Genomic DNA, 12,574 nt, shown 5'->3' with positions numbered 1-12,574 from the left:
CTCAGTGGTCCAGTTCCAAAAAAGCAGGGGTCTTCACTGTCTTTTGTTAGCCTCTGGAAACGGTGGAGTGGATCACCAGGGAAACCTGAGTCAAAGCAGCACATGCTAATGTGAAACAGCAAAGAGCATTTGCACGTAGCTGTCTTGTGTCTAACTGCTGTTCCAGAAAAGATTTCTTATGGAAAGGCAGCAAAGTTCAGGTATGGATTTACCAGGAAAGGCCTGGGAACTGCAGCACTGGAGATGTTTGTCTGGATGGGGTTGATCACCCATTGGATTCTGTGAAACTAGGACGAATAGCGATGAGCACGATGATGCCATGCCCTCAGTTAGGTTCACTAACCATTACCATAAAACACTTCATAAATGGATTGACTTGAAATACTGGGGTTTCTTCTTGTAAACAGAACCAGTCACAAGTAATTACCATCATTAGCTTTTTATGTTTATTTGAGACTTCTCCTTTTAATCACTGGGGACGGCCACAGATTTAAGAACTCTGCACTACTATGAACTGCTTCAGAGTTTGATATTATTTATATCCTGAATTTTGGGTAGTGTCTACCTTTAAGAACAATAACTGAAGTCAGTGAAATGCAAACAGCAATTTAACCATTGGGAAAGAAAATATTAATGAACAGTCTGTGAGCTCCCAAAACTTTGATTCAAGTTTCGGATAAGGGTTCAGCTCAATTCTGCTTCTAATTGAGTGTGCTTCCACCCCAACTGTGTCAATAAATAAATAAATGAATAAATAAATAAATCAGATCTCCAGTCTCTGGAGAATTCTCAGTAGACTATATTAATTATTGCTATAGTATCTGATTGATCCAGAAAATAATTAAGGCTAGCCTCATAACTGGGAGTATTCGATATGAGAAAGCTGTAATTCAGCAAGGCCCGCCCAGGAGGTCTTGTACCTTCTGTGGTCACTTTGCTTCTGACTATAGGCACTTTTATTTTAGTGTATTTTTGACTATGATTACATTTATATTTTTCTATCTCCAAGAGTTAGTTTATACTTTCTGCTTTTCAGTCATGGTGGTGGAGCTGCATATTAATTTCAGATTTCCTGTATCAGATCATCTATCTCAAGACACTCAACTACCTCTCTATTTTGGTATCGCATTACAAAGCTGTGCCTGTCTTGATGCAAACTGTAGTAATTTGACTAAGCGTGGAATAACATGTTTGGAAGGTGAATAATACTGTAATTCCTCAAGAAAATAGGATCTTTTTGTTTCATACCTAATAACATGGAGCTGTATAAACTTAACCTGTTCTTGTTTACAGTCTTCAGATATTTTCTTGTAGTACCTCTGTAATGCAGGAAAATCTAGTCTGATGCTATTAATAAATACTACTCACTATTAATAAAATGCATGTCTAGTTTTAAGGGTTTTTTCCTTTAAGAATTATGCTTATTTTATTTTACTTTTAAGTCTTTTCTGATTGTTGCTAAATTCCAGGGATTAGGGACTGGTACTGCAAGACCAAAGGAAAAAAAAAAAAGAAAAAGAAAAAGTGTACTTCATTAAGAGACTCAATCCTTCATTTCCCATGATAGTTATCAGAGATTGAATTGAGCCCACTAAGGTGGTAGGATAAGGTCTGTACCACACAATCCACAGGAGTAAATAAATATACATATTTTAAAAAGCTCATAAATTTGACTAAGAATAAGTTGCAATACAATCAGTATTTCCCTGAAGGTTGTTTAGTTGTTTAACTGTCAGTGCTGTTCTTTTTCCTTTAAGCTTTGGTACAATCAGTTCCCTGTATGTTATCCAACAGATTTTAGGAGATTATAGGAAGTTTCAGTATCAATGAACAACATCTGGCTTTCTGACATTCATGACTGTGTGGAGTAGAATTTATTCTGCAATTCAAGAACATCATTATAATATTTGTTTCAATATTTCAAAGAGTACGTCTGTTCATCTTCAGGAATTCTGCAGGGATATGTACTGTTTCCACTGTATTTTTCAAGTTGCTGTGGTAACAAGGAGATACCGCACTTAATATTTATCACGTGCCAGATCTCTGCCCTGATTATTGGCCCAGTTCTTCGAGGTATTTAATACTGCCTGAAAGTGTCAGAGAGCTGACAATTCACAAGTAAACCAGAGGTAACTGAGGGCATTTAGTCAACATCACTGTTGTGAAAATGTTCATATGCCTGTTGATAGCCATGGCAGGATAAAAATTCAATACACCTGGCTGCAGGTACATGCCACGAGATACAAGTGTCAGCCAGACTTGTTGACCAAGAGAAATCCAGTGAAGTTGTCCTCAGCAGCAAGAGAAACAGAAAGCAATAATTTTCCCTAATTTTTTCCCTATTTTTGTCTCTAATTTTTTCCCTAATAATTTCCCTAAATTATTAATTTTCTTTAACACCTAGAGATTATTTATTTTCCAGCCTGTGTTCCCTGTAATTTGTACTTGGATTTCTTGGGCAGAATACCTGAGAGAGTGAGTGTCAACCAGAGAGGTGTTGCTTTGTGTAGGATCTCCCCAGTTACAGCCTACCTGGAACCTGAGCTCTGTGGTCCCATCCAGTCCTGTAGGCTGTGGCCCACAGTGTGTTTGCTTCTGAAGTCCAAGAAACTTGACAGTGAATAACTGTGGAATTAGCTAAGCACAGCTGAAAATTTATTTTTGTCAAGATGTTCATGTCTAGAAAGAATCCTTTATAAGCTTTGTTATTGCAAGTCTGCTATAAATCTGTATTATTACTGATCTGATGCTTTCATTAGCTATTTAAATGAATAATACTTAAACAAAAACAAAAAAAAAACCTACCATGTTGAAGCAATTATAGAAATAGTGATCTTCTGATAAAGGGATACACCTGTATGTTATTTTTCATTATCAAGTGAAGCAGGGAAACACTGGCACAGTGTTTGAGGTTCTGGGAAACTGTTAGGTCCTGCACTGTGGTTTGCTCTGGGCTTCTTTCGTGGCCATGGGAAAATAGCTTGGATTCAAATATACGCTCATATTGCTGTGGCTCAGCAAATAATTACTGCATGTTGTCTGAGTCTTGGTAATTGTCTCAATGCAGGTGCTCAGCCCTCTCTTCATGTAGGGTCATGCTGCCTTAGTAAAACTTCCTCTACTGCACACTAAGCTAAGTCCTACCACTGTGTGTTTGCTGAGAGGTGAGAGCATTCACGGATTTGGTTCACCTAAATCCAGTGGTGCATGCTAGCTTACTGGTTCCTTGGGTCTTTCTGTCTATGTGAAGTCTGCCTTAAGCATATGTTTGCCTCTGCTACATGATGTGCTGCAAGCCAACTGTAGTGGCAGGTGTACTGGCTGTAAAGTGTTCTTTTGTTTGTTTTCTGATTTCCTGTAACTAAAATTCTGTCTTTCTACAGACACAAAACAGTATCAAGCACTGGCACACAGTGATCCTTTTATTAAAACATGCAGGTGAATGCTTTGAAAAGAGAGCACTAGCTGCCACAAAAGGGTAGAACGGGTAAACCAAAGGGTAGAGCATGGATTTAATATGGAATCTGTGCTGAATTTTATCTTACCCAGTATGTTTTATTGACAGTTTCACATGGAGAAAGCATTGGATTGGAACTCGGAAGCCCTGACATGTGTCCTTGGTGGCTGTTCCAGACCAGGTGCTTGATTGTGGGTGAGTCACATCATATCCCTCTGCCTTGTGTTTCCCATGGGTAATTACATCCCACAGCTGTAAAGTGCTGTGAGACTTTCCAGTGAGAGTTAGGTGTGATCCGTTATCTTTAGAGTAAATATCCAACACATACTATTTAGCATCACAGGTAATGTAGTTCCAAAAGCTTGGCAGCCTGCCATTAGAGGTCACTGTAGCTCTTTATGTACTAGACATAAAAAACTGCTCAGAATCATAGCAGTAGTCACTTACCTTCCAGTTCAACCTGGTTTCATGGGTGTTTGTATAGGAAAGAATAGCCTGGAGTTAAGTGATACATAAGTTTGCTGAGATCACGTCTGGGGAAGGCACATGTTGAATAAAGATCACCAGTCTCAAGTTTGGTTTCCCTAGTGATACTACAAATAGCAAAACCAAGCCAGAAAAGATTGCACGAGAGTGTTAAAACTGTGCTTCTCTCCGGTCATGAGGATGTGAATCTGTCCAGTTTGGCATGCAGGTGTGGTTTCAGCAAAGCATTAAACATGATCATGAGAAGAGAATAGCACAGATGGTCTAGCTACTACCGAGTCCCCTGAACTTGAGACCTCTTAATCTGGATGTGCTCCTGTCTCTTGTGGATTTTGAGATAAACCTTGCAGTTTGCTGTGATTTGTGTTTGCTACTATCATGTAAGAGAAATGGATAAATAACACTTTTGAAACTTCACAGTCCAGTAGGACGTAGATATGCGGGAGTGAAACATGAAATATGCAAGAAATAAAACATGTCTAGATGTGGTTGGTGCCATACGAATTCCAAGTATTAAACAATCTAGATCTTAAAGATGTTGCGGTAGAGTGGCATGAACAATTGTTATTAAGGTACAATTTTATTGTTTTTCATTGACAATAAACTCTGGCCAAACTTTCCTCTCTTTACTTGAGAATGCAAGACACAATTTCCTTGAACATTTGTTTTTACCATTTTGTGTTATAACCAAATATCAAGAGACATTTCTCTTGTGCTAGTATAGCCACTTGAGGTGAATGATGTGGACTTTAAAAAAATGGTCAAATAGTGACAGTAGATAATGCAAAGGCTGGCATGTTTTCAGTCGCCTTTATGTCTGTTTTGTGGTGATTACCCAGAGTACTGGAGGATACTACCAAGCATCTGTATGGGATAGCGTGTACTATGTGGAGTACTGCCAAGTTAGAGATACCTGAGCTAGGTCTGAACAAATGGTTGTATTTGTGTTGCACAGCATAGTATCGTATGGAGCCTGTAGCTCTGCCACATCAGCCTAGTCCTGCAGGAGCCTTGTTTTCTGTGTCTTTCAGCAGCATTAACTTACCCAAGTGGAATAGAACATCGTGTTATTCCAGATTCAGGGGCACCTACTGTGGGACTGTGTAACCACGTGAGGACGTGCCCTCAACACACCAGAGCATTTTTCTCTCTTACATGAATGAGTGTTGCTAAAGATAGTGCTGATCAACAGAGATAAATGCGGAGAATAAAAGTAACTCGTTTGAGTGGAAGTAAACAGAATGTGGTGAAATTAAATGTGCAGAGCTAAATGACAAAACCATGAGATCTTCAGTAAGAGAGTCTGTGCACAGATCCCAAAGATGAGCACTGTCCGTGATTAGACTGGGGGCTGCTCAATTCTGTCAGATCAGAGGTAGCCTGACTGCGTCCCAGTTCATAATGTTACAGAGAGGAGGGTGAGGCTGTGCAGCACAACCTGTGCACCGAGTTGGTCTATCGTTTCAATCACACAGCTCTCATGTCCTTGAATTCTTTGCAGTTCCTCGTGGTTTATTCTTAGTGGATGTGTTCATCATCTCTTTGTTGTGAGACTAATGAACCTATACCAGAAATCCTGACAATGATTTGGGAAAATCAATGATGTAAAGAAAGGCTGTTAGCACTTAGTATGCTTTACAAGCATACTAGCTGGAAGGTCGTTGCTAACAGAAGAAATTATTTTCCTCCTGTCAGTGGTATGGCTGGAAGCTGTTAAAGTCACGCAGCCCTGTGCTGGCCTAAGAGAAATGAGTGGCATGAAACCTGCCAAGTTTTACTCAAAGGGCTGCTGTTCATATCAGAAACCTTGTCACCTCAGGGAACTTAAAGGGAGGAGTGGGAAAGGAAGTTCTATTCTATCATTTACATGTGGCTGTGGGTTTTTATTTATTTGTTTATTTAAGCAATTTTCCGTTTTTAAAATGAACTGAAACATCAGCGTGCAGCGTTGATGCTCATAGGGTGGCTGTACTCTGCCAGTACAAATACAGTCCAGGTGTATTAGGCAGCTGACCTGTGGAGATAGGGATGTTTTAATGACACTGCACAAGGTACTGGCAAGATACCTGGAAACGAAACCGCAGTGCAGAGCAGAAAGGCTCTGGAAGTGATTTGAGTGCAGGCTGAGACTGTTTGGGATGAGGAGTCAGTGGGACAGGAAAGAATAATGTATGAAGACATCTCAAAATGAAACCAGGAGCAAAGGGAGAACTGGTCCTCGCTGGTTTGAAAGACAGCCGGGACAAATGTCGTTAGCTCCTTCCACGTGATTTAATCAATGTTTTTGAGAGACCAGCTGGGCAAAGAGCAGAGTAGGCTGAGTGACAGGACTGACCCTGTGATGAGAAGCTTGAGAAACAGGTGTTGGGCCAGAGCCTGGGTAAAGGTAAGATTCTGAGAAGGCATAGAAGAACATCATTACAGGGGTAGGAGGAGTATAAGTATGTTTGAGATCCCTGTGGTGTCCTCTGAGAGGCTGGTGGATGTCTGTTGGGGCTTGTGGAGGACAGTTTTGCAGGCCCGAGCAAACCGCTTGGACTGCAAGTGGACACAACCTCCTACATTCTTTGGTACACAATACCTAGGAAAATCATACCCAAATACTCTCCTGCCAGTGGGTTTAGCATCAGGAAGCCACATCGTTCAGAATACTGCCCTGCTTCACTCACAGTGCCTTTGAACATGCACCAGGCGGTTTGGCAGGAGAGCCAAGAGATACTGGAGGAATGCCTGCCTGAAGGGCTGTCCTGCCCAGCTCTGGTGAGCTCCTCCTGACCCAGAGAAACAAGGGACAAGAGAGCCACTGATGTCAGAGTTGGACTGAGCAGCAAGGTTCTCTGAGACTGTAGAAATAGAGCAATTTCTCCAGAACTCTCCGAGTCAGCATCGTATTTGGATAGTCTGACGGGCTTCCTGCACACCCGTGTATTCTCACTGAGCATCTTGAAAGCCTTTTGGCCAGCATCACAGGTAGAAGTTTCCTTCTGTTACTAATATTCTTCTTCCTGCACTTTAATTTAATTTCCCCTATCATTCCTTCTTTTTCCACTGCACATTTCCCCTTGAAAGCTGAGATTGCACAAACGGATGTATATTCTTCCTCCCCAGGTGCATGTAGCCTTTTCTCTACTGTTTGAAGAAGTTAATGTTCTGTCTGAAGTGCACCTGCAATTCCCATTAATGTAAGAGAGTGAAAATGACCCACTGGTAGAGAGAGAAGCTCTAAACTCCCTTCCTCTGACATCAGGCCTCAGGGGAGGAAAAGAAGGACACAGAAGATGGTGGGGAAGTCTTCTTTCTAAGCAGTGGCAGCACGTAGGGTGTACTGGCTGCTGATTGAGCCTGCATTTCCAAATCCTACTCGTGTGCTTAAGCCTAACCTTGCCATTAGGTGCCTTACTCTGAACAGGCACAGACTGCAAAGCCCCCGATTCTTGCTTAGGGTGTTTAATCCTGTATGGTTGTTACCCACAGATGTGTGACTCAGATGGATAAGCTAAAAAGTTCTGCAACTCAAACTGTATACAGAAAGAATTATAGAGTGCTAGAGTGTAATTCTGGTCCTCTGATCCAATAAAACAAATTAAATTCTGACAAAAGCTGTGCGTGAAGAGCAGTTCAAAAGAAAGTTCCAAACAGTTTAAGTACCACGTCCCAGACAAATTATTCTTAGGACAGTGAGTCAAGTTATTTATTAAGAATAATGTTTGTAAGGAAATAACTTCTCTATTTTTTCCTCATTTATCTGTTTTTTCCTAGTATAGTTTTTGCTTGCCAAATAATTTGGACAAGCACATGTAGCGTGCTTCTGCTTTTGTTCGTGCAAGCTGTTCCTCGTTTGATGTTTGTGGCACATCCAGATGATACTCTGGAAGGAGTGACTGAAATGTGGTAAAATGGGCACTGTCAGTAAGGCTTACAGAGGGACGTCTCATTAGGATGAGGAATAAGACAAACTCTCCAGAGAAGACCATGGGTTCCAAGTGGTGTTTTGCATATTGTGTCCAGTTAATAGCTCAAGCTCTGAAAATGCAGTGGGGACAAAGGGGCAGGGTTGGCCTTCTGGGGCGTGGAGGGGGGAAAGATGCAAATAGTGTTCTTTGCAGTGATCGTCTAGATTTGTCTTCCCCTAAGTCTTTACCTGTCTGCTTTCTAACAGGATTGTGAAAACCTATCTGATTTTTAGCTATCTAGCTGGCTCTGGTTACTAAAGATAAAACTGGTGTATAGGACAAGCTCTCTTCTATCTGAGCTGTGGATCTGTTTTGCCTCAGGTAGTGCAGGAGCTGACTCATGAGGAAAAGACGAAAGAATTAGGAAAGGACATTGCAGGTAATTGATTACAAAGTGGCCACAGGTAGTCTTCTGCTAGAGATGTGGATTTTTTTTTTTCCCAGACTGTGCATGTATAATATGTAGTGTCTTGTTCTGAGGGTGGTAAGGGCTGTGTTTCCCTTCAGTCCCTTGCGAAGTGGTTCGTATTAATGAGATTCTGTATTTTTCCTTTTAGGAGCTCCTCTCCTTCAGCCTCAGTTTCTCCCACACCATTGTGTGATTACTGCCTATCAGTATCCTTAGTGTACTCCTCCTGCTCTTGACGTTTCTTTCAGACCTCTGTTTCTGACAGTGCCTTATAATTATTACACAAGTGTATTTTCTCTGCCCTTCTCCACAATGAAGGCGTATGTGATCCAAAAGCCTCTCCTCACTCCCCTTTCTGTATGCAGCTGGTAGATATTGTTGCCTCTGCCAGGTGAAGCAGGTCAGTGCCTTTTGTGTCACACTGTGTTTTCAGCTGTTTGTGACGAGGCATCTCAGTGCTCTGTGCTGCACTTCAGCTGAGGATTGAGTTCAGGACACTCTCATACGTCTTCGTGGTGGGCAGCAGCCTCGGCGACTGGCTCTTGTGGCACTTACCACTTCTGAGCAGAATTCCAGTCATGCTTGCAAGATCTTATTTGCTGTGTCAGGCAACCAAAGGTTCTTGCTTTGATGTAGGAAGGGTAGGTAGGAAGATATTGAACCAGCAGTCTTTGTGATTGTTTTATATGGTATGTATTCGTGTAGTTTGAATTTCAGCATCTCAGCAGTTCATCTGAAAGTTGGAAGTAGGCAGAAAGAGCAGAGGAGACTGTGGCATTGAAAGGAAAAATGTAGAACAAAATTTCAGTCTGCAAGATAGCTGGATTCAAAGTGTGCTTTTTTCTCTTTCTTTATAATAGGAAATGAATCCCAGATTCCAAACTCTGTATCCCTAGTATAAGTCTGCGGTAGCTGTTAAAGCTGAGTGGGTGTAAATAGGAGCAAAACTGGGCCTTCAAAGTTCAATAGGAATCCTGGCTAGTGAGTGCAGTTTGTGAAAAGGCAGGTTTCCTGATAGATCAAATTGCTACTCCCCATTGCATTAGCCCTCTCAGTTTCAGGGAATGACACACCAACACAGTCCAGGTCTGCAGTTTGTGAGACTGGGCATTTGCAGATCCCAGTGAGCCAGAACACAGGATCTGCAAGGAGAACAGGGCGAGGAGGAAAAAAAAAAGAGAATTGAGAACCAAAAATAGATCTCATAGTCCAGCTGGCAAATATTCCCAGGCCACAATTGTCTTTGGCACCCCTCCACCCCCCAAGGTCTCCAATGGTTCTGAGGCCCCCACCACAAGAAAATCAAGGGTTTAAAAATACAATTAAAGAAAATCTTGATGTCATTTGGGTTTGGGAGTATTTGGAGGTTAGTGTTGTATGAGTGTATTTGTACATATGTTTTGCTCAAGTCTGAACTGTTCAATGACTGAAATCAACTGCTCTGGGGACAGAGGGAGGGTATTCTCACCCATGTGTTGCTCTAAAAATCTTGGAATTGGTGGGATGAAATGGTGCTTTCTGTGGAAGAAGCTTTAAATTGGCAAGTCCCTCTGCTTGTTTTGTGCCAGCTCCACCCCACTGACCTGCAAGGTTCTGGACTATATTCAGCTTCGTGTCATGATGTGGGTGGCTTGACCCAGTGAAGTTGCTTGTGTTTGCCTCCAGTGTTTTGTATATGGGAGCAGAACGCAAATGGGGAAAGCTGTATCTGTACGTATCTTAATTTTTGGACTAAACTTAGGCACATATGCTTATTGTATCCTCACCTATGAAAACAGGAGAGAGCACGTATAACAGGATTGTTCGTCTGATGCATCAGCGACTGAGTTGGCTGCAGTAGAGATCTGGTTCCCTTTCAATGTCATTGGCATTATAGACAAATCAGTCTTGCCCCTGCCTTGCCTTCCTTTCCATATTGGTTGAATTTGCCCTTGCTTCTGGGTTTTCAAAAGATGCCTAGAATGGACTGTCTGAGCAAGCAGCAGATGCTTTCTGTCTGCGAGGTGCAGGACTGCCCAACACAGTAAAATGAGAGCTGTTGGCTCTCTATGCTGTCGTGATCACTGTATCTATTTCAAGAAGGGTGACTCTAAAGTGGTTGAGTTGAAGGCTGCTCATTATAATCCTATCTGATTAGAGATCAGGATTATGCAAATTAAGTATGCAGAAATTAAAATGATGATGCAGGGGGGAAAAAAAGCATAGTTCCCCTCTCTCCGGAGTTGGAGAGAGAATGTGTCTCTTTTGGTGGCTGCAGACTTCTCTGGTGTTGATTTCAAACAGTGTATTTGAAACCTGGTCTTCTCTGGCAGAAGCTTGCCAGCCCTCTTCTGCATATCAGCAGCTCTCTTTGGTTTCTTTGGCAAGGTATTTGAAAGTAGAGCAGATATAACTAATTCTTTTGAACTAATTCAACTGATGTAGATGCCGACTTTAATTCAAGTGTGTCTGATTGTTTATAACCAGCTACTTAAAAAGTATCAGTTAAGACAGTAAGTTTTCTTAAAATGTGTCACTTTATGATAGTTTTCTCCCTAATTTTTAACAATTGCTTCCTTATCAGTAGCTGATGCCTCGTGCCTAACTCATCCTCCCACAGTTTGGAACTGACTAAGGAGAATTTTCAGTCTTATCAAAAGAAAAGAGACAAACCATTTTTTAGGAGGAATAAGGTAGAGAAAGTTTCTACCCCAGACGGAAAGTTTCAGAAATGAGCATCTCAAAGCAGGGTTATTACAATGGACAGTGTTCTTCACTCTTGACAGGGTTTGCTCACACTAAATTCAATATTCTCCATGTTCCTTGGCTAAGTGGTGGTGCTCACTGATGTATATGCTGGAATAAAATAGAGATGAGTATTTTTGCAGCTAACCGCTGGCTGAACTATCAAAGTTTCTGCACTGACAGAGTGAGAGGAGTGGAGAGGAGGCATGTCTTATTAAATAAATAGTTCCTTCTTTCCTGCATTGCAGGTGATGTAGGGATGGGACTAAATCTTCAGTTCTGTCATCTTTTGGTTGTACTATCTTGCTCCTTTCTCTTCAACAAGAGCAATGTTAGTCACCTGCTGATGGTTTAAAAATGTCATAGAACATGTAATAGCTGATAAAAGCCTAAGTGAGGGTAGGTCTCAGGGATCATAACTGGAAATCTGAGTTCCCCGTTTCTTTGCTCCCTGAAAGGGAGATGGCCAAAGCTGCAGTCTTGTTCTCTGCAAGCAGCGCTCAGACATGAAGGGACAGGAAGGAGAGTGAATAGCTGTAATCTTTCCTGAAGAGAGGCCATGCTGCCCTGCTCCAGTGAGGTACAGCTCACCCTGGGCACAAACCATTGCCTTAGGTGTCACACAGCACTGGCACTTGGCATCTGGATCGACCTCGGAGCAGGTCCTGGAACAGACGGTGAAGATGCATGCCCTGGCATACAGCGTGGTTATCAGTCAGCACCCTACCTAACGGCCCAGATTAGAGTTTCATCTCTCACTTGAAGAACTTCCATTTGCTTCAGCATCAGGTGAGGGTGAGGTGACCAGGCCCTTAATCTGCCTCCTGTGGCAGACTCTTACCTGAGCCCTGCTTAGCTGCTGTGTGCTGATGGTGTCTGGCAGCTGTCTGCCAGCCAGATGACAGGAGAGTTGAGCACAGCAGTGTTTATTGTGGGGGTACAGGTGGGGAGGAGCCATTCTCTTGTGTCCTCATGGAGCTGCCAGGCTGCTGTAGCAGACCCCGATGAGAACAAGCACAGCCATTGCTGCTGCTGATGTTTACAAGCAACTGATCTCTCTGTGGAAGTGCCATAAATGAAGAAGAGCAATTTTGTTATTAAAAATACTAAAATCTTCCATATGGGAGAAATATTTTTATTTTTTTAATTACTGTATATTTAGGGTACAATGAGAAAAATAAACATTGCACTGTCCAGCTGGCTGAACCACAGAACAGAATGAAATATCTGCCCCATCTGTAAAGGCACGAACCTACAAAGTGCAGATGACAGACTGAAGTCTCAAATCTTCACTCCGTTCACATATATGGAAGTTTTACATTGGCTTCAATGAGACCAGAACCGGGATTTGGCTCACAGGAAAGGAGCATTAGCCAAATGAGGATAAGCACATGAGTCAGAAGTCCTGGGTTGATTCCTGCTTTTCCCACTGTTTGGCTGATTTCTTTACTGCTCTCTGCCTCAGTTTCCCTTATTTATCACAGTGCGCAACAGATTGAGGATTAGTCTCACCTTCCAGCTGTTAAATAATAAAGTACTTAAATT

At 42.0% G+C, this 12,574-nt stretch overlaps 1 protein-coding gene across 5 annotated transcripts in view; it reads left to right on the top strand.

Annotated features, from left to right (window-relative positions):
• Positions 1-12,574, top strand: part of OSTN (osteocrin) — a 138,829-nt gene that overhangs the window by 80,940 nt on the left and 45,315 nt on the right. For 4 of the 5 annotated variants that reach the window (XM_048076715.2, XM_067002294.1, XM_048076708.2 and 1 more), the window contains one exon: positions 3,566-3,652. The gene's annotated coding sequence lies outside the window, so the exon portion shown is untranslated. Of the gene's footprint in view, positions 1-2,979; positions 3,165-3,565; positions 3,653-12,574 lie in introns of those variants that run through there. The other variant, XM_013199183.3, reaches the window with a different exon arrangement.

Source organism: Anser cygnoides, chromosome 9 (genome assembly GCF_040182565.1).
Source record: "Anser cygnoides isolate HZ-2024a breed goose chromosome 9, Taihu_goose_T2T_genome, whole genome shotgun sequence".
NCBI classification, from domain to species: Eukaryota; Metazoa; Chordata; class Aves; order Anseriformes; family Anatidae; genus Anser; species Anser cygnoides.
This window is presented reverse-complemented; position numbering and strand designations above follow the sequence as displayed.